This window comes from Macaca fascicularis, chromosome 4 (genome assembly GCF_037993035.2).
Source record: "Macaca fascicularis isolate 582-1 chromosome 4, T2T-MFA8v1.1".
Taxonomy (NCBI): Eukaryota; Metazoa; Chordata; class Mammalia; order Primates; family Cercopithecidae; genus Macaca; species Macaca fascicularis.
In genome coordinates this window covers 84,143,512-84,166,745 of record NC_088378.1, presented here as the reverse complement: position 1 = coordinate 84,166,745, position 23,234 = coordinate 84,143,512, and the positions used below count along the sequence as shown (strand labels likewise).

General features: G+C 36.5%; 1 long non-coding RNA gene across 1 annotated transcript in view; it reads left to right on the top strand.

Annotated features, from left to right (window-relative positions):
- Window positions 1–20,135, top strand: part of LOC141410217 (uncharacterized) — a 32,840-nt gene extending 12,705 nt beyond the window's left edge. Inside the window, exon 2 of the long non-coding RNA XR_012434431.1 lies at window positions 19,417–20,135. This is a non-coding gene — a long non-coding RNA (uncharacterized lncRNA). The remainder of the gene's footprint in view (window positions 1–19,416) is intronic.
- Window positions 20,136–23,234: the final 3,099 nt, after the last annotated feature.

The following is a 23,234-nucleotide window of genomic DNA, read 5'->3' as shown; positions in this document are numbered from 1 at the left end:
GAGACTACATTTAAGTACGTGAAAAGTTGGAATTTAGATTTTTAAAATAACTCATAGTCATCAATGGTTATAGGACAAGAGAAAATGAGCATAGAGTTCTTAGGTTGAAGTAAAAATGTCTTCTACAAGTCAAGATTTAAAGCATTAAAATTTTAAGTTTAATAACATTTTAAAGACAATTACTTTCTTAAAATTATTTTTTTAACTTGCCTCAGGACTGCAAAGTAAGCAAAATAAATTCCTTTAGTCATGAATATATCATTTATTAGTTGGTAGTATTAGAGTCCGTGAAAGAAATTGATTTTAGAGTTTCTAGGAACAGAGATGGGGTTATGGATGACCCCTGTTGACGTTGGATTATGAACATACATCTTGCAGACTGCTCCCTATAAAATAAAGGATGAAGGGGCCTCTCTGAGCTGTGCAAACAGTTGGGTGAAGGGGACAAACCCATCATCCAGAAGGTGCAGATCAAAGAGAACTGATTACTGGGGATGGACCACCAAGAGACCAAGGTGGGAGCAGAGGACATCAGAGTTTTAAAAGGTGTGAAATGAAAATGGGCAAGACAGTCTGGGGATCTTGGGGAATTTCATTAATTTTTGATCAGTGCTCAGTGTTTGTGCAAGTGATGCAATAGGATAATGGAGACTAATGCACAAATGCACTTTCTTAAGGAAAAACACAAGATGGATTGGGATGGAAAGCACAGACTCTTAAAACTTATGATCTGAAATGGGGGCTCAGGGGTGTGAAATAATAAGTCTAGAAATTAGGACAGTTACTGCAAGATGGACGCTTGGATCTTCAGAACTTGAGAGAACAGCTCTCTCTTATATGAAAGGAGAGAATCAGTAGATGAAATGATAGGTAAGAAGTATTTGAGGCTGGATGTGAAATGTTGACATTCATTCATCCAATATGTGTTTATTGAGCTCCTACTTTAAGTGCAAATTGCTGTTCCAGTGCTTGAGATGTATCAGTGAATAAAACCGCAAAGAATCCTGCCCATCTGGAACTTGTATTCAGCATGGGTAGCCTAATGAATAGTTCAATTACATAGTATGTAGAAGGTGATGAACAGTGTTGAAAGCAGGCAAGTAGAGCAGGGTGAGGGAATGGCAGTGCCAGGTGGGTGGTTGGGTCACTGTATTAAATGGAGTGGTGAGTAGGCTTCATGGACAAAGCATGGTCTGGGCAAGGACTTGCAAGAGGTGAGGCAGGTTAGGATCCATTCCAGGCTATGCGAGGGCTTAGGAACAGCTATGTGAGGGCTTTAAAGGCAGGAGTCTCTTCCCAGAACTGCAACTTTAAGTGGGCTCTTCTCAAACGAGCTAAATGAAGAAAAATAGGAGACAACATGAGAGATATAGGCACTTTCGCAGTTTTTACCCAAGTTGATCTCTTTGCTCTTAAACTCAAAGAGAGAGAAACATTCCGAGAATGAAAAGTTTTAAAATGAAAAACATTACTATTAAACTAGAAAACCATTGTTTTTATATAGAAATTACCAGAAAACCAAACACTGCATGTTCTCACTCATAAGTGAGAGCTGAGCAATGAGTACACATGGACACAGGAAGGGGAACATCACACACTGTGGCTGGTCAGGCGGTGGGAGGCTAAGGGAGGGAAAGCATTAGGAGAAATACCTAATGTAGATGACAAGTTGATGGGTGCAGCAAACCACCATGGCACGTGTATACCTATGTAACAAACCCGCACATTCTGCACATGTATCCCAGAACTTAAAGTAAAATTTAAAAAAAATAGGAATTACCAAGCTAATGTTATAACACAGCTTATTTCACAAAGACATGAGAGTATAACAATTCTTGATTTCTAGCAAGAAATTAAGAGCTGCAACTGGAAACTTAACATTGCTATTTACTGGTTTATACACACAGAGATTTCTGTGGGTTTGTTTGTTTGTTTGTTTTGTTTGGGACAGGGTCTCACTCTACTCTCCAGGCTGGAGTGCAGTGGTACAATCTCGGCTCACTGCAACCTCTGCCTCCCTGGCTCAAGCTACCCTCTCACCTTAGCCTCCAGAGTAAATGGGACCACAGGCACCACCCACCACATCCCACTAACTTTTGTATTTTCTATAGTGACAGGGTTTCACCATGTTGCTCAGGCTTGTCTCGAACTCCTGGGCTCAATTAATCTGCCTGCCTTTGCCTCCCAAAGTGTTGAGATTACAAGCCTGAACCACCTGTACCTGGCCCACATAGAGACTTTCAGCTCCTTCGTATTTAAATTCTGGATTTGATGTTCCATACTCTTTAGAAAACAGTTTTTAATATTAACTTTCCTCCTCAGCCTTTTCCTTAGCTATCTACCTCAACTTATTTTACTGTATCTTCCATGTATAAAGTCACATGGTTTATTTCTACTCACAGTGTATAGAAATGCAATTTTCCTTATTTTCTATAACTCAATTCATTTTGCTGTTGAATCACTTAGTATTATTATTCCTGATGGCTGAGACAAATAGATATTTTTAAAAGCACCATAATACTGAATATTTTATGTAGGTATTTGAATTCAGGATTCTTTCCTCTCTTCTTTCTCCTAATGGGCAGGTGAGGCTTATAAATTGTCTCTCTTCTTCCAGATAGGCTGTGCTGTTGTCTCAGCTGCTGGTTTAACTTGTGGCTAGTTATCTCCTCTTAGGAGCCCATTCATCAACTTGTGTTGACCATACTTCCGTTTTGGCTCTTATTGAAGGTGCTTCCCATAAAGGAACAGTTGAGAGGAAGCCACCTCTACCTCTGAGATTTGGGTTTTATTTTCTGTCCTACCACTATCTTGAGATTTTGAGTCCAAGAATAAGGAAGAGAAAAAGGCCTCACACTCACATCACAAATCACAATCTTCTTGCTTCCCTCTCTCTCCTGACCACCGTCTTCCCACCAATTTTGCTCCCTACTCATCCCGGAAAGAGTTTTTTAACCTCCTCACAGGATAGATGAAGCAGCAAATATTTGTATCTGGTATCTTTCTCAATCTATATTATTTGAAAAATGCTCTTCTCTTGGATTGCCAGCCTCTGGTTCTCGATATTTAAAGGAAAGATTCTAGAATTTAACTTACTTAAATTTTGGCTCCTGAAAATAAAAGCTTTGGCTGTCACAACCATTGCAGCTGAAATTAGTTTCAATGCTCATTTTGCAATTCAACCTTGAAATTGTAATCACCCAACCACTGGATGCTCCAACTTTTATGGGTGAGGTACTAAGAAGCACAGGACAATCCTCCACAAAACACACTTAGCTGGATGTTTTGTTTATTCTCAGCAACTAAAAATTAATATTTGTTGCACTGAAATGTATTTCTAATTGATGTAAGGCAAATTACCTTACATTCAATCTAAGAAAGTTGAATATTCCTGTACAAATAGAAGGTTAGGTTGTCACTTTGCCTTTTCATATCATTCTGAGATGGATACAACTGGTACATTTTAAATGCTTAATGAGAATAGATAACATGGTATTATCTTCCTTTGGTTAAACAACTCAATGGGCTGTACACCATTGTTGCAATGAGTTGCAAAATAAATTATTTCTTTCAAGCCAACAAGGAAGGAAGAGAAGTGTGGAGAAGTGTGGGCGTGCGAGGCAGAAAAACTGGCTTAGAATTATATTAATTCTGTTTAATTCTCATTAAAACCTATAGATTCTAGAAAATTGTTGTGTAAAATCTCCGTTTTATTATTTCTAAAATGAAAATATAGCATACATTTTGTAAGTTATTTGTGAGAGTATCTAAGATAATATATTTGAAAGTTCTTTGTGAACATTTTATAATACCCTGTGCAACTATAAGTTACTATTATCAACAATAAAAATAATGACCAGAAAAGGCAGTACTTTAAAAATTACATTAAGATTTATACCATTTCAGATGTGAACTTTTTATAATAGCCTTAGGAATTGTCTGCTTTGAAAGGACTTCAATCTACATCAATTGAGGATATACTATGTTTTCAGTACTCTGAAGTACTTGTCACCTCAAAGGTACAACATTTTAAAAAATGCTCTTTCTCTTACAGACAAGTAGTATTTTCCAGCTATAATAACTAATAGAGAAAGAGTGAACAATGTACAATCTTATTCCAGAAAAAAGTTTATATTTGACTTATAGGAATTTTATATAAACAAATAGACAAATGAAGGAGAACTGATTTCTTTAGCAACCCCTTTATGAAAATCTTGAGTAAAATATGCTGCTGTCTTACTTATTGAGCCTATCTAGTATTTACATAGCTTTTCTAACATAAGTTAGAACAAATGTTATAAAATAATTATAGTATATATTTCTTGGTACGGGTTAATTGAATAACTGAGTACCATAATAACTTGGTGAATTAAAGAGAAGCAGGTGATAGTTAAACTCTGATCCTTGCTATCAAAAGAAAAGGTTGATATAATATTGTACATGACAGCCAGGCGTAGTAGCTCATACCTGTCATCCCAGCACTGTGGGAGGCTGAGGCAGGCAGATCATGAGGTCAAGAGATTGAGACCATCCTGGCCAACATGCTACTAAAAATACAAAAATTAGCTGGGTGTGGTGGCAGGCGCCTGTAGTCCCAGCTACTCGGGAGGTTGAGGCAGGAGAATCGCTTGAACTTAGGAGGCAGAGATTGCAGTAAGCCAAGATGGCACCACTGCACTCCAGCCTGGTGACAGAGCGAAGCCAAGATGGCACCACTGCACTCCAGCCTGGTGACAGAGCGAGACTCAATCTAAAATATATATATATTGCATGACTTTATATCTTTTTCCCTATTTTATATTACAGAATTTTCAAAAGACCTCTAATTGTAAAATTAGATAGCAGCTCTAGGAAAGACCGTTTTAATAAAATAATTTTAAGTGAAGCATATGTACCTTATTTAAAAGCAATTACAGAAGGTGTAAAATGAAATTTACCTCCATCCCACATCTCCCCAGGATTATTTTCCAGGGTGGCCATGTTTTTATTACCTATTAAGCTTTTCTGTTGAATACAAACATAATTCTGAAGTGCCTATACCTGTATTTCTTGATTAATTAATTCTAGGCACTTAGTCTACCTCCCACCTCTTTTACCAACCTATTACTTACAGAGTTTCTTAATTAGCCCATTGTATTAGTCATGGTTCTCCAGAGACAGGATACATAGACAGACAGATAAATAGTCAGAGAGACAATCAGTAATTGACTCACATGATTGTAGAGGCTGAGAAGTCATAACTGCAGTTGGCAAGCTGAAGACCCAGGAGAGCCAATGATAGAGTTCCAGTCCAAATGCCAGCAGGCTTGAGACCAAGAAGAGCCAATGTTTCAGATTAAGTTTGAAGGCAGGAGAAGACCAATGTCTCAGCTCAAGGCAGTCAGGCAGATGGACTTCCCTCTTACTCTGCCTTTTTGTTATATTCAGACTTTCAACTGATTGGACAATGGTCACCCATATTAGGGAGAGCAATCAGCTTCACTCAGTCTACTGATTCATGTATTACCCTCTTCCAAATATACCCTCACAGAAACATCCAGGTTGTTTGACGAAGTACGTGAGCACTGGGTGGCCTAGTCAAGTTGATACATCAGATTAACCATCTCACTCGTTGTTTTTCAAAACTTCTAGTGATTATACTTACAACTCTAAATAATATACTTCAACTTCCATTTCTGTATCTACTTTAAATTTGCATTATTGACTCTTATCATGATGAGTACACTACTGAACTTATGTTCTGTCCATCACTTTCTCTACTGCTAACCCATGCCTTTGTCAGCTGTGCTACTGCTTTTCGTTCCTTCTTCAGGGTTTATAACTTTTACATTTTTGTTCTATAGCTACAAGTAAGTTTCCTGTGATATTTCAGTAGTTCTGAACCTTAGCTGCATGTTAATTAGCCAGATATTTAAAAAAGAGCTGGGGATGTTAAAAAAGAAGTTGATGTCAGGCTTCGCTCGAGACAAATTAAACCAGAATCTCTGGTGTTGACACTGTGAGTTAGTTTTTGTAATAAGATATATAAGAAACTCTAACATGCCACTACATTGAACACTGCATGTGTACTGATTAATCCTAAAAATTGGAAGCCACCAATAAGCTGCATTTATATTATGATCATACGCATATTATTAACTAGAATATCAAGTGGAGTGTGTGTGTGTATGATTACCTTAGAAAAAGAAACATACTCTCATGTTACTAATCTATGTGGCACCAGTGAGACTATATGAAGTGTCACATTTACGTTCAAATGTGTTCTTTTCTCTTATACTTCATCAATTAAGTGAAGTGTAGCCATAGCATATTTTGGGTTATATTTATCTCATGTAAAAGAAACTGTTTCTCTTCTTTTTCCTTTGATAGAAGAGACATTTATCTTTTTTATAATTTGAAAATCTTCCAAGTTCTTAGTCATACAAATTGTGAAATGTAATCCACTTACTTATTTGATTCATTATTTGAGTAATATTTTAGAAAGAATAAATGTGTTGTGAACTATTTTTTGCTTTTGTAAGTCTACATTTCTATCTTTTTTATTCAAGTAGTTTTCCTTTAGAACTTATTAGAAGTTTAATCTTATTAAATACTCCCATTTACTCTGTTTCACCTCCAACATTCCAACACCAACTGAATATATGGCAATTCAGTTCTGACATTAATTACTTGGAATTGGCATAGACTCCATAGGTTAAAAGTGAGGTCTTCCATGAGACTTCCCTCACTTTAGACACCAGCCCCAATTCTCAGGGTATGCCTAGGTCACCTACGCTTCTGACCAACTGGCTACAAATTTTGTGATTCCCATGACCCCATCAGGCTTGATTAATCACTGGAATGACTAACAGATCTCAGGAAAGTGATCATATACTTATGATTAGAGTTTTATGTAAAGGATACACATAGAGTATGGTCTAGGATGCAGAGCTTCTGTGCCTTCTACTCATGGAGTCAGTACATATCACCCTCCTCATATGTTGATATATTAACCAACTAGGAAGCCATGGAGCTTCCTTTCCCAGAGTTTTGATTGTGGTTTCATTAAATAGGTATGATTGGTAAATTATTGGCTACTTGGTTGAACTCCATCTCTGGCCTCTCCTCCCTCCTTGGAGGTCAGCCATCTGAGATGTCCCAAACCTTTAATCATGTGTTTGGTCTCTCTGGTCTCCAGCCCCATCCTGAAGCTTTCAAGAGGCCCACCCAGAGGAGCCTCATTAGCATAACAAAGACATTTCTATCATTCAGAATATGTAAGGGGTTTTTGAAGTTCTGTGCCAGGAAACCAGGACAAAAACCAAAGTTTACCATATTAAACATGGTGGGTAAATGTGGTAGAGAAGGAGAGCAGTGCCTGTCTGGAAATAGGAATGCCACCTGATTTTGCACTATAAGGAACTATGGTAGCGTGGTCCTCATGGAATTGCGTATTGTACTATAGTAATTTATTAGCAGGAAGGAACACAAAATAAGAGATTTATTATCCATTATCTTTATCATCTTATTCTTTTAAGATTTATCTGGTGGTTCCTGTCATGCGTGTCCATGTGAAGAGACCACCAAACAGGCTTTGTGTGAGCAATAAAGCTTTTTAATCACCTAGGTGCAGGCAGGCCGAGCCCAAAAAGAGAGTCAGCAAAGGGAGATAAGAAAAGGAATTTCACAAGATAATGTCATCACATAAGGCAAGGACCGGCCATTTTAACTTCTTTTGTGGTAGAATGTCATCAGTTAAGGCAGGGGCAGGGCACTTTCACTCTTTGTGATTCTTCAGTTACTTCAGCCCACCTGGGCGTATATACGTGCAAGTCACAGGGGATGCGATGGCTTGGCTTAGGCTCAGAGGCCTAGGCCTGGAGGACAATTGTTATAAATTGTTTAAAGTTTATATTTTCCTGATGCTTCAACATCCCCACAAACAGGCTGTGAACACCCTCCCAGGCAACTAGGTGTACCCATGTAATACTACTACTCCCTGCCACAAGTTTCGCTTCCTGCCCTCTCCTGAATATGACCTCGTGACATTCAAATGCACCAGTAATATCCCTTATGACTTTTGCTTGAGTTTTCCACCCTGATCCCTAATAACAGCACTTGCCAAGGGGCCCTCTCTCTCTCCCCTTCCCTTTCTCTGTCCCTCTTTCTTAGTTCTCTTCCTGCTTGGTTGAGCCCCATCCCTGGGAGCTCTGCCCGTATGTCCTCCTGCATGGTGTGTAATGCCTCCTGTTTCTAGAACCTGTGAATATAATACATTTTTAAATTTCATATGCCTTTCTGAGTGTAATTTCTGTGGTCATGTTGGAATGATTCTTAAAGACTCCCATAAGGGGGGCTGACTCCCCCATTTACAGAACAACCACCCCACTTCAATTAGAGGCTCCCCTCATTCTACACCAAGATGACTTGTTAAAATTAACTGGAAAATCCTGACTGAAATAGGGTAAAATTTCTGGTATTTTAGCACACATAGTTTGTGATGAAAAAAATATAGTTCATACGTGTGACCTAGCTAATAATAATACTTGTTACTATAATAACTAATATTTATCAAAGGCTTGCTATGACATTTTATATATTGTGCTTTCCTTGCAATATTTCATTTACTCTTCTCACAAATATATAAGATAGACACTAATATTATTTACATTTCACAGAAACAGGCCTAGAGATATTAACTAAGTTGCTTATATTCACACAGTAAATGATAGTGCTAGAATTAGGACGTCAGCCTGTATAACTTTAAAAAACACATGCTTTTTACTGTGATGATATATTGGCTGCTTGTTTCTGATATTTGGACTACCTGATAAAGTGAGGTTTACAGATAATAATAGATTCTGAAGACACTTGGAAGGACACATACTCAAATTTTTTTTTCAGAATGTTTCAAAGGTTGAAATGGTTCCACCACTGTCTTGAAGAAAACTTAACACACATAGTTGTTAGTTATTTGGTTCCTTATTTTAAGGAAAGAATCGATACATCTGTCATTTGAATGCCTGTGCGGTAGACTCTCCTTGATGACGCCTTCAATGATGACTTGAGAACATCAACCATCATTAATATCTAGAATCTACATGTCCTATATTAAAAATAAAAATCAGAGTTGTGATGATAAGAGTAAGTATATAGGTAGTCAGAACGCTTATTTGGTGCTTTAGGCAATTTGTATATATCTAACAGGAAAGCTGTTATGATAAAGTGTTTTACTAAATTTGAATATGTTATAGGCAAGTTTGGGAGGTTATCACACTCAACTTCTTCATCTCGCCGGAGGTCATGTTATTTGTGCCTATATAGAACAAGGAACAGAATGGAGGAAAAATGGTCCCATGTGCTTGCTGGTTCACAACGGTGGGCATTTGATTTATTCAGTCTTTGTACTTTTATCAGAGCACTGCCAACCACCTGTTTTAGAGGTGTTATAGTATCAGCCTGGGTCACATTTTCTATCTTTTATAATCTGCCCAGCTTCTGAAAAATTATTGCCATTTCCTTCTTCCTATAATCAAAATGTCAGTGCCTCCCACCAAATAGGTTTTGCTCCTTGACTATGAACATAGAGGCCCATAAAAAAGCTCATGTGAATCAAGTTTATAGGGACAAAGCAGTATCCTTATTTTACATAAAAATACAAGAGCCATTTTTTAGATGAAAACAACCACTTTCAAAGAAAAGAGCAGTAGGTTTTACTCCACAAACAGATTACTTACCATAACTTCAGGTAGATAAAGAGTGATCACTTTGTGTAAAATTGGAAAATTTTTTCTATCATAAAGAGTATAAGGTTATAAACAATTATGTGCTAATCCTTCATGGTGTTGGTAAATATAACCATCCAGCAAAAATGCCATTTTATTAATTCCTTTTGGACCCATCTCTGCTTCCGTTGTTTTTAATATTGTCTCATTTTCCTGTGAATGAAGTCAAAGCCAATTGAGAGAAACTAAACTGAGCTGTCTTCTCTGTTCTCCTGGCTGCAAGGATGCTTAGCTTGGATAGAGCTCTCACAGAAGGTAATGGCTTGGAAACATCTTGGCCACCTTGAAAAAAGAGGATTTTGAGAGACTGGCAGTCACTAGTCAAATATATTTAGGGCACACAGAACCTAATTAGAATAATTGAAGTTAGATAAGTTAATAAAAAGATTGCATTCAGTCTTTTTGCTTTTCCAGTCATCAAATTTTAGAGGATCTACTCTCACTCTGGTTCTAAGATGGGTATTTTTGTGTGTTTGTTTTTGTTTTTAGGGGATGAACAGCTGCTTTCTCTGTCGTTGCCCATGAGGTGTTCAAAATGCCCAAAATAAAATTATTCCTCACTTAATAAGAGGATATGAATATGCCTGGAAGCTCTTGTCCACTGACATTACTGGGTTCTTATAAAATAGTTAAAATATTTGTTATGTTTTCAAGCTGGGGACTCATATGCAGAAAAAGTTTAAAAGTAGTAATAATCCAAGCATACCACTTGAAAATAATTAGTATTTTAACATTCTAAGCTGAACGTTATTTTCATTTTTTATCTCATCTAATAATTGCCAGGTACCTTATGGTATTAATGTTGATTTTTATGCATAATGTGAATTTAATGCTCTGATGTGTCCATTTATAATAATGTAAGTTGTTAAAGAGTAACATATTCAGGAGCTGACAGATGTACACAAATTCACACAGGAGAATCACAGTGCCTCTGAGAGTGAGAATTCTGATCATAAAAAATAAGGAAGAACTTAGAAATAAAAGGACCGGATTCCCAGGAACTTGGCTGTCATGTAGTAAATTACTCTTATAGGGTGGTGGTTATCTAGTAATCCTTTTTTTTGATCTGGACTAGGTAGCTACCTCACCCCCACTTCTAGAGTTTTGTGCATGTAGAATGGAGCGCATGATCACCTGACCTTCCCAGTAACATGCCCATGCCCCAACCCTCCCTCATGACCACATTTACATAAACACAGGCAGTGACAATGTGGGCTTGTTGAAACTGAGAGAACAATTTACAAATTAATGAATTAGTCTATGTTTAAACTTCTATCTAACAAGAGAATCGTTTATTTACCTAACAGGTTGTAGTTTGATTACAGGCCATTATTGCCCCTTAAAAAATGAAACTGTGTTTGCATATCCAAACTAGGTTTGTATTTTATGTTCTATTTCACATCAAGGAAGCACTTTCCAAAGCTAACAAGTCTCATTAATATATAAAGTAGAATATGTATAAACCAGCATTTAACATTTGGAATTTAAGTATAGAAAAACTCAAGTTTATTTTTGTTCTTTTTAATATGCATTTAATCTGGTATATGGAATGAGATAATGAAAATAATTGAGATTCTGGGTGCAAAGATCAAGAATCTTGGGGTAATAATGTCACATTACGGTCTGTGTGATTGTGGGCAAATTGATCAGCCTCTCTGAAATACACATGTAATGCTATGAGCTAATACCAGAATTACTTGCTGTACAGAATTTCAGTGAACACCAACAAGACTGTAAATACTTTGAGAACAAGGATAACAATTTACCCAGTCAATAATAACAAAGGATAAACATTCACTAAAAATAACAAACAATCAAGTATTTGTAGCATAAATGAATAAATGAGTAAATGAATGAAATTAAAAAAGGATCAAGTTTTTTAAAAATTTAATTCACCTTTTGTGTTTACCCTGTATTATGTACCTATATCCTTGGTGCCATGGTTACTTTAAAAAACTCAAGTAGAAAGTTGGTCAACTAGTGTATATTTTGTCTATATACAGAGTCACTAAGGAGATTTACTAAAAGTATAGAATTCCCATCCTATGCCTATAAAATCTTTTAATGAGTCCAGGATGACTCTTTGGAATCTGTCTTTAACCAGTACATTAGTTGATTTTTATACAGTAGTATTAGTCTAAAAACCAGCATGGGGAACTACTTTCGGATTTCTCTTGAGTTCCTTAAAAACACATATTACACTTTAACACACACATATATGGTGTTTATTATGGGCCACACAGTGTTCTAATGCTTTAAATACATTAACTCATTAAAGTGCTAGAACAGTGCCTTAAATGGTATACTTCACTCATAGTGAAGTAGGTGCCAATATCATCATCCATATTTTATATATGAAGAAACTACAGCTCAGGAGAAGCACACGCCATGCCTGAGGTCACACAGCTGGAAGGTAGCAGAGCAGGCATCGAACCCAGTCAGTCTGACTCCAGAGACCCTGTTCTTTAGACCTTTATACTATGCTAGTTCTCTTATATTTCTGCCGCACAATTTTCTTGAACAGTTTGTAAAAATCCTTTGACTAATTTTAATGAAATTAGAATAAATTATTTTGAATTGTGCAGCTTTTGTTGAGCTCCTCCAGGTAATCAGTATTACTCTAATTTCAAGGTATACAAAGATTAAATAAGGCTGTATCCTTCACTCCAAGGACATTACAAGTTAATAACTGTTCCAAACATGAGAGCTATGCCACCACTAACTTAGGACCATGATGTCCTAGCTTGTTTATTCCGGGAAGCCAAAACTGAGATGAGGCTTTGCATGCAAGAAGTTTATTTTGGGCAGCGACCCCAGAGAATAGTGAGAATTTGAGACAAGTGTAACAGAGAAGGAATGACAGACAAAACAAGGATATGCTACTGAGCTGGTTACCATTGTGGGCAACTGAGCCTCTATCCTACTGTGATGTTCGTAGTAGCAGTGTGGAAAACACCCTTGAGGGTGGGCAGAGGAGAAAATTAAATACATTAGTTCTGTTCCCATTGGTTAAGGATTGTCTCGAGGGATGTTAATGTCCTCACTTCCAATTTTGTGTACGCATCAAATTGGCTAAATGGATCCAGCTGCAATGGGTAGCAGCACCTAAGTTCCAAAGTCTCAGGGCTAAAATCAAATGTGTGCTACAGCTGTATGCAACTGGCTGCCACAGCAACAACCAGAGTAAAACAAGTGGGCCCTAGAACCTTGCTACTCAATGTGAGGTCCAGCAGCATCTGTATCCCTCAGGAGCTTGTTGAAAATGCAGAATCTAGCTGGGCGCGGTGGCTGATGCCTGTAATCCAGCACTTTGTGAGGCTGAGGTGGATGGATCACTTGAGGTCAGTTGTTTGAGACCAGCCTGGCTAATATGGTGAAATACTGTCTCTACTAAAAATACAAAAAAATTAGCCAGGCGTGGTGGTGGGCACCTGTAATCCCAGCTACTCTGGTGGCTGAGGAAGAAGAATCACTTGAGCCTGGGAGGCGGAGGTTGCAGTGAGCTGCCTGGGCAACAGAGTGAGACTCCGCCTCAAAGAAAGAAATGCAGAATCTTCAGCTCACCTTAGAACTAGCACACCAGAATCTATGTTTTAACCAGATATCCAAATGATTTACATGCATATAAAACTTTGAGAAGCACCTGCCCAGAGGTTATAAACTGGGGCTCCAGAAGTGTCCGATATTCATAGCCTGCAGGTCCACTGGTAACCTGACTCCTCCATCCTTCTCCAGGTTCTTTTATTGCCCTTTCTCTTGTACATGTACTAACTGTGCTTCAACCACACTGGCTTTTCTCAGGTCTTATAACCAGACCATTTCTTCCCCTGCTCAGTCAGGATCTTTACCTAGACTGTTTTCCCTGCCTATAGTGTTCTCTCTTTGCCTTTCACATGACTGACTCTTTTTCATCCTTTGAGTCTCAGCTTAAATAACATCTGCTTATTGAGGCCCTCCCTGTACGAGGCTGTAAATTAAGATCTACACTGTTATTCTCCACCTTTGCCATCGGTTTTATTTTTTTCCTTGATGGTACAATTTATAATGTTGTACAATTTTTTTAACCTGTTATCTATATCTCATACTAGGTTATAAACTCTTCATACAGGTAAGAACTGCATATGAGGGTTCACCATTGCATCCCTGGAGTCTACCCGTGTTTCACACCTAACCAAACACAATATGCATTTGAATGAATGACCAAAAAGTGGGAAAGAAGACAGGATTTGGACTAAACAGATGTATTAAAAGTTTGGTTCTAATGAGTAATCCACATTAATCGCTTAACATCTCAGTTTTTCCTATCTATAAAATGGAGATAATATGATATATACTTCCTGGAATGATTGTGAATGATTGTCTTTGGCTTGCATAATCTTAGGATGTTTTAGGGGCTGTAGGATATTTGCTAGCAACGTAAGACTAAGCAATATAATGTTTCAGGCAAAGTTTAAATGAGTAATTTTGACAAAAATAAAACATGGGTTACAGTGCTCTGTTTTGCCCCATTTTCCAAAAGCTATTTTCCTATCAGTTCTCTACTATTATAACACCTTACTCCCATCATAAAAGCTGAAGTGGTGTGATAAGAAGCAGAAGTGAGCCTATAAATAGAAAATTTTCACCCAATTTGTAGGTTGTACCTGGTGATGTTGCCTTTGAGTGGGCTCTTGGTATGTTTTGTTATGTCATAAAGTACATACCTATTTCCACTGGGAGAGTCTTCAGTTGGAGCTCCTGGTATCTTGGCATCAAGAAAATTTCCTAGAGCCATGTATTTGCCCCAGTGTTTATAATAAATTAGACTTCTATATTATAAGATGAGATACTCCTACTGTAATATTTAACACAACTCATATCACAGAGGAAAGGGTTTAGATGTTATGACACACTCTGTTCAGCCTCTGATTTCAGATTTCTGTTGTTATAAAGCACCCTTCAGTCCACTTACGTTGAGATTGAGTATGACTGGCCCATGAGAGGCACTGAAATAATTTAAAATAGTATTACATACATACATAGAAACAGTATTTGAAGATAGGTAGAAACTACAATGAGTGCACAAAGAAGGGAGTAGTGATCAATTCCATTCTAAGCATGTGAGAGTATCAGAAAAGTTGCATGGAAGAGCAGGTGTGGAAACTGGCCTTCAAAAATATCTAAGAGTTTGCCAGTTTGAGAAGAAATTAAAGACATTTCAGGCTGAAGGAACAGTAAAAAGCATGTGGGCAGATGGTGCATTCAGGGATAACTTCAATTCATGTATATAATGAGTCAATCAATGTTAGAATAATAATAAGACAAAGAACGACTAAAAAATCTTTGCCTCTGCCTTAGTGGAGTTCATAGCCCAAGTGGTGGCAGCACAGACATTTGCTTTGTGTATTGGTTTAAAAGTTTTCCTGCTAGGGGGACAGACATTCACATGGAGATTGGAAATAAAGATATCAGTTGAGTGGTTCTTAGGGTGATATAGGCAAAAGGATTTAAGGGTTTGGAGCAGAGGATTTTTCTTTTTTGAGACATTATCAGTCAATCCCTACTATTGTCTTTTTTTTTTTTTTTTTTTTTTTAATGAATTTAAGACCATTGGCCTATACCTTCATACTTGTTCTTTTGTGAAATGGGAATGGTAGAAAATACGCGTACAAACACACACACACACACACACACACACACAGCCACAAGATCCAATCTGTGCCCTCAAGATTTTCACACTTTCCCACATGAAATTAATAACTTTATATCATCTGTCGTTGTGAAAGCATTTAAATTTGAATTCAAATGTTTACAAACTAACCCGAGGCTAGTACTGATCAGAAAGTTCATAAGGATAATTGATTCAATTCTGAATAAACTCTTTGATTAACAAGAATAAAAACTATTGGACCATACTTTTTATGCCTCACTTTCCCTGGACTTTTGAGAGTTATGCTCATACATAGCAATCTAAACTAGAATGCTTTGCCAGATGAGAACTTAATGTAAATGTGAAGTGTTCTCCAAAATAGCCATTTACTTTAAAATTAGTTATATTTTGATTTATTATTTTTATCATAGACTTTTAAAATTGATATTTCACCACAAGATCAGTAGAGAAGGGAGAAGTGAAGAGGAGAGGTGTTTTCTAAATTGCCCACATATGAGTATTAAAACATTACTTTTTAGGACAAAAAATTCAAACCTCTATCTACATTCACAGACAATGGCTAATGCTTTGACTATGTTGGCTTATTTTCAAATTCAAGTACCATACATGATGCAGCCAGGGTTTATTTGGTACCTGGACTAGTTAACTCACAGCAACTCTATGAAGTAGCTGTTGTCACTCCTGTTTTGCAGGAAAGAAGACTAACTCTTTCAGTTAAGAAGGAAAGAAGACCAACTCTTGAAAGCTTCCTTGAAATTGTATAAAAGATCAGAGTGAGAATGTGAAATATGTGCTCCGTGTCTAGTGCTCTTCCACCGTGTCACCCTGACCTTTCAAATCAAGGTCATTAGTCACTGCCACTTTCTCTATAAACTCAATGTGTCAGAAATATGAGTGGTTTGAAAAATAATCAGGTAGACAATCCAAAGAAAACTAAAACATTTCAAAATAGTTTTCTGTAAGAACTTAGACCTTACATTAAAAATGAATAATAAATCGATAAATAAAAGTATTAGTTTTAACTAACTTGACTATAGCTATAAGTTTAATAGATTTAACCTGTTAACATTATTTAGAGGACATTTCATCTGTTTATCCTCAGACCATCTGCTGGAGAAAAACTGTTAGTGTTCGTTTGAATCTCATGATGAGAAAACAGATATTACTATAGCACATATTACAAGAAGGAGCAATGTTGTGATTTTGGTCACAGCCATGAGAATATGCTACCTGATGAAGTGTATCTTGTCTCTCTGGAAATTACTTCAGTCTTCACTTCTGTCCATCTGGAATCTTTCATGAATAATATGTTTAACTACATGACATTAAATACAAACAAAATTCTTCTTACTTGTCATACAGGCTATTTTTGTCATTTAAGATTTTTCATTTAAGTAATTTATCAGTGACTATAAAACTAATTAACAACATATTTTTCTTATGCTATGGTTATTATTGATAGCTTTTCTCATTCAAATACTGGTCTAGTATGGAATTATGGTCACCTATTAAAATAATGTTGTCTTTCTGTGTTTTTATTACTTAGCTGAACATATCTACTGTGTGTATGTGTATGTATATAGTTTTTTTTCCTGATGCATGCTCTGTGGCTTAATCACTTTAAATCAAATAGTTTCATTCTTTACAAACTGCTTGCTACATCTGCCTGAATATAACATGTTTCTCACGGTAAGTAAAGAAAGTAGAGTTCTTTCCTGTTTCAATATTTCTCTATCAATACAATTGTTGGTATTTTATTTCCAGGATAGGATGTAACTTTCCCCTTATTCACTTTCTGTCTCTACCTCATTATTGATATAAACATAGTTTCTAAATTTTCATTTATTAACATTAAACTACCCAAGAGTAAAGGCCAAATAATGCTTTGTAGATGGCTATTTAGTCTCCAAATTCATGGAATATTGTTGACCCAGGTCCTGAGTCAACAGGGTATACAGCAAGATTTTCAAAGATGTTCAGCTTTTTTTTCCATTTCAATAAATATCTGGTGAATTTTTACCCTTATGATTAATATACACTGTTTTTCTAAGTTTCAGAAAAGTTGAAGTCAGCCTCTCAGAGCCTGTGGATCATCATATTTATTGTTTTAGAAATCACTTAGATGCTCAACTGTGCAATAGAGCAGAATTAATTCACCTAGAAACACAAAGAAATTGAGCAGTGTTGCAGATATTCTTGTGATTTCCATAGGCACAGAGTGTTAAACATGACCCTGAAGAGATTTACACTGAGTCTCATTATGGTTTGGGAAGATGTTTGCATTTATATAGATGAGACCTTTAGGGATGCAGTAATAACGCCCTACAGATAAAGTCACTGTCCATAACTTTTCAGTTTATGTCTTGGTTAGCTTTCGGTTCATAACCAGAAACTTTTTTGTTTTTGAACAGCAATTTGGACTCACTATTTTTCTCTAAAAATTAGGAGACTACAGTTATCAGTTATTAGTTTGTAAACCAATAAAAATTAGGTACCTATTAAAAAGGTCACTAGAAAATTTATTTTATTAATCTGATAACAGAGGTGATATAAAATTTGAAATACTGATTAATATTACTTGTGATTATAAATTATTTAAAATGGAAAATTATTTAAAATGGAAATGTAGTTGAAAGTTTTCTGAAATATCTGAATGATAGTGTCATGAAATGACTTTAAAATCATTGTTTCAAGATAAAAATGAATAGCTGTTCAATTTTTTAAAAACAAATTCTCAGTGCATTGAATCAAGAGTTAAACTCCATTAAAATATTTCACACTATCTGTAGGGAAAATACCCTACATGTAGACCTCTTGGGCTTTATATGCAGATAGACTAGCTTAGAGTATAATATAATTTTATATGCATTAATAATACTGAACAAAAATACAAAGGCAAAAATGATCAAGTCTCTCTACCTTGAAAGAGCATTTGGAATGTTGAATGTGAAGAGGCATTTGTCCCTGTAGATAGAAAAGTTTATATTATCACACCAGTATACACTTCTGATTTTTTATTACACATATACAATAAGATATTGTAAAAATTGAGAGTTCCTGAAATCCTTTTTTCAAAGCAAAGTCAGTAACTAAATCTGCGTGCATTTCTAACTGGATTATTTTGATTGATTTAGGAGTGTCTTACATAAAGAAGATGCTCAATAAATATTTGTTGAATAAGTGAACAAGTTGTTAGAAAAAAAATCACTGGAAATTAATTACTTAAAATACATTGACCATACCAGGTCAAGATTCCCCTTATTTACATTGTCCATTATTGTCACAATGCCAGGGTATCAACATGGAAAGAGAAAACCCACAATTTTGCCAGAATTATATGACAAATATCTATGAATCATCAGGGATATCTATGTATCCCTGTTATAATTTAAAATATCTGTAAGTTTGATGACACATCACTTTTATTCTGAATTCTAAGCAGTTTTAAAATCAGCTGAATTAGGCTTCATTTAAGATACAGTTATTCACCTTATCCTAATACAAATTGTTTTCTTCAGGAATTTACATAAATGCAGATTTTAATGAAACTATAGTTTTATGTGCAACGAGACATTATACATTTTTGTTATTTATTGTTATTAGTCCCTAAGTATTCAAACTCATGATTTAATAATCTTTTCCACTATTGACTTTCTCTACTGTTTAACAAGCTCACCAACCAAAATTACCCATATGACTGGCTTATGCATCTACTTAGCTATGAATGACAGCTCTATTCTGCATAGGAGTTCCTTCCTCCTTGTTCCATTTCACTTCCTCCTTTCCTAGCCACCAGGGCTGAATTTCTGTTGACATCAGCTACAGCAGCTTCATGGGAGTTTTATTCTCTCTTCCCACCCTTCACTCATCCCTCTTCCACATTTTGTACAGGCAGCCTTGGTTTTTCTACATTGCAGTTGTCTATATGACTATACTATCATTACAGAAACCCTCTCTCAGCTCTTTTATATTTACTGCTGTTTCTAATCATCTCATTCACAGAGTGATTGAAACCTGTCCTTCCTCAGTAGCTGGAAGAACTAGCTGAGATGCCACATTATGACAATGACCTGCAACTCTGCTTATGTGGAAGGCTGGCATAAAGAAAATAGTGAGCAGTTTTTAAATACACAGTACAGCACCAAGTGAGTGACAATCTCCTAATACTAACAAGGATAATATAAAAGAGGAGTCAAGCTAACCAGGTCTGAATCCTAACTCTGACTTTTTCCTTGTGGTATGACTCCAGACAAATGACTGAACCTTCCTGAGCTTCAATTTCTTAGCTATAAAATAACACTACTATTTCCTACCTTTAAAAATGGTGGCTAGGATTAAAAGAAATACCTCTGTGCCTAACATGTAGTCAAATGAAGGGAAACAGACTTGCTGAAAAAAATATATTATTTGCCCAGACAAAAGCATACACAAATGAACACAATTAATTATCATTCTTGAAGTGGAAAAAAAGAATGAGTCATAGCACAACCCGTTCAAAGGTCCTTGTGAAAACAGCTGTAATTGAAGTCATTGGATAGCTCCTTATTTGTCACATCAAGACTTTTTAAAAAAGAATAATATTTTCATTTGAAGAAAGATTGCACATTTAAATCACACAATCAGAATACCACTGCCTGCTTGTAAATTATCTAGTAATGATTTGTCCTTCTTTTTTCCACGTTAATACTATTCAAATAGTATTCATACCAATTTTTATTCTCACAACCTGATTGTTTGCCCCAACTACTTTCCAATCTGTGGTAGTGGATTGATTCACTCAACTTTATTCCCACTCCTTGCAGCATAATTTTACACAGGCCAAAGGCTAAAGCAATACTCTTTTGTAGCTTGGCTTCTGAACATAATCGAGCTTTCACTGAACAGGGGACTTGGGAAAAATGTGAAAGGGAGACATCAATGTCACAGGATAGCAGGCACGATTCTGCTGCATTTGCTATTTCCGCTGACAAGTGCCTTTGTGGAGGTTTTGGGTAGCAGCCATAGCAGTGGTTCAAGTGCTCATCCTCTAAACTCATGGGTGTCAAGGTGTGAAAACCTGGGCATCTATTCTGCTGGCTCAGATCACACAGTCCAAGGCGTTGTCTTGGCAGTTGTTGTGCTGGTCCCTCCTGAACCCCCAGTATTCAGATCATGCCAGAGACCACAGTTCTTATGTAGACTTTGTATGAGTGCTCTAGGAATGGTTTCTTGAAGCTCAGTTTAGAATCTGTTCCCCCAGATTCCCTACCTTTTCCAACTATTTTGTAACTGAAATCTGATTAATATTCCATTAAAAATCAAAATCATTCAAAGATGGTATTCCTTTGTCCCCTGAAACTTTTGTAAATGTTTGACTATGTTAGAAATTGTATGGGAAAGTATTTTTTTAAATACATATTTAGCTGGCTTAATTTTGATTGACAAATTATTTTCAGAATAATTCTTTCCATATAGCATACTTCTCTTTTGATAATGAATGTTGACATATTACATGGATAGTGAACAATTTTGAAGAAACAAATTTTTGATAAGAATATATATATGTTTAAAAATTCAGCTTTTATTTTAGATTCAAGGTATGGATGTACAGGTTTGTTTTGTGACATGGGTTTATTACATGATGCTGAGGTTTGCAGTAAGATTGATCCCATCACCCAGGTAGTGAGAATAGTACCCAACAGGAATTTTTTTAGCCTTTGCTCCCTGAGTTTTATACATTGGTTTTGTATCCTGAAACTTTACTGGAGTTATTTGTTGATACTAGAAGCTTTTTAGTGGAATTTTTAGGGTTTTCTAGGTATAGAATCATATGAGCAAAGAGATAATTTGATTTCTTTTCCTAATGGATGCTTTTTATTTCTTTATCTTGCCTGATTGCTCTGGATAGGACTTCCAGTATTATGTTGAATAGGACTGGTGGAGTGGGCATCCTTCTCTTATTCCAATTCTCAAGGGGAATGCTTCCAGCTTTTGCCCATTCAGTATGATGTTCGCTGTGCATTTGTGACAGATGGTGCTTATTATTTGGAAGTATGTTCCTTTGATGCCTAGTTTTTTGATGGTTTTTATCATGAAGCAATATTGGATTTTGAAAATCTTAATTTTCACAAATAGAATTTTTTCTCTATTCAATTGTAATCAGTTAGTATATATCTGCATATATACTGATTATAATTGCAGTATATATATGAATGTATACTGTATAAAAATATTGCATATACTATATTTATATACTACAAATATATTTCTTTTGTTTATATCCTTGCTATGAGAATTTAAAAAGAAAATTAAAAATGTCTAAAATAGACAAAGTAAATATTATAAAATGTTAAGATGGAAACGCACAGCCAGGAGGTAGTTTATCATCAAAGTTTATCATTAGAAAACTTGAGGCTGAATTTCAGCTCCTTTATACTGCCTATTTCAATTATGTAAAAGATAAGTTAAATAACCTCTGTGAGCCTAATACCTATGTCAAAGAATTGTAGGAATAAATTAGATGGAATACATAAAGTATGTGTTGTAGAATGGGTACTGAATTAATGATTGAGTAATAGAGGGTTGTAAGGGTACACTTGGTTTTTACTGAGGCTTAATATGCTGAGAAAAATAACATAGGCACAAGTATCCCTACATCCTAAATGAGCAACACAGACCCTCTTCAGGGCATGCTTCAAGGCACTGTGAAACAATTCCTCCCAGCGTCAGCCCATCACCTTATTTCTTCCAGACTATGTAAGGAGGAGGAAAAGATTCGTGGAAGAATAGAGATACTGGAGATTGTGGCAGAGACCTCTAGTTGTAAAACAAAATCTGTCCTTTCCTTTTATAGAGAGAACTGTAGCTGGGCACATGTATGGAATGCATTTCTTAGGTTCTCATGCAGGTAGGTGTGGCCAATCAAAGGTGAGCAGAAGAGATTTGTGCTACTTCCAGACTGGGGTTTCCCAGAGGGCGAATGTGTGTCTCTATGCCCTCATTTTCCCTGTCTGTATACATCTGATGATGAGGCCCTAGGGGGCTGTGTAGCTGCAAGTGAAATAGCACCTGAATGATCAGCTGAAGGAGAGTTAACCACTTGTTTAAACCCCATCCAGGACTGTTATGGGGAAGATATATAAATTTCTTTTTTAAGCTATGGAAGTATGGTGTTCAATTTGTTATCATCTTGTAGCATACCCCCACTAATAAAGAAAGTCTAAATTCTGTTGCAAAAAGTTATTAGCATATGATGGCATTTTGCCTTTCAGCCACTTATAGAGGAGTTTAGGAGAATGTGCACCATCTCAAGTCAAAAAAGGGGGGTTTTGGAGAAAATTACTTGCAGTGCTTGCTGTATGCTCCCTAGAATTTGGGGATAGAGAGGGACTGATGACTTTCTAAGAGAAGGGACATACTATGTGGTGACAGAGTAAAGAGAAAAAAAAGAGAGAAAACAATGGGGAAAATGTGTCACCTTTTCCAGAAATGGATGTACACTCCACCATCAAAAGGAGCCCATCTATGGCTGTTTCAATAGGGACTCACACCAAGAAAGGGTGCAAGGGTGAGAGACTCAGCTATAGATAGACTACTGGGAGACCATGGACACTTGTGACAAAGGCCAGTCAGAAGTCATGTTGCTTGCTTCATATGAGCCATGGTTGGTCCTGCAGCAGAAGGATCTCAGTGGCATCCAACAAAGGCATGGAGAGAAAGGGCAGCTGTTCATCTGCTGCTCGCCGGGCCCTGGAACCATGTTTCAGTTATGCCAGTCAAGTGGCATTTGGGATTTTCTTCCCTCTGACACCTCTCCTCCCCTTAACCCAATGATTTCGAAG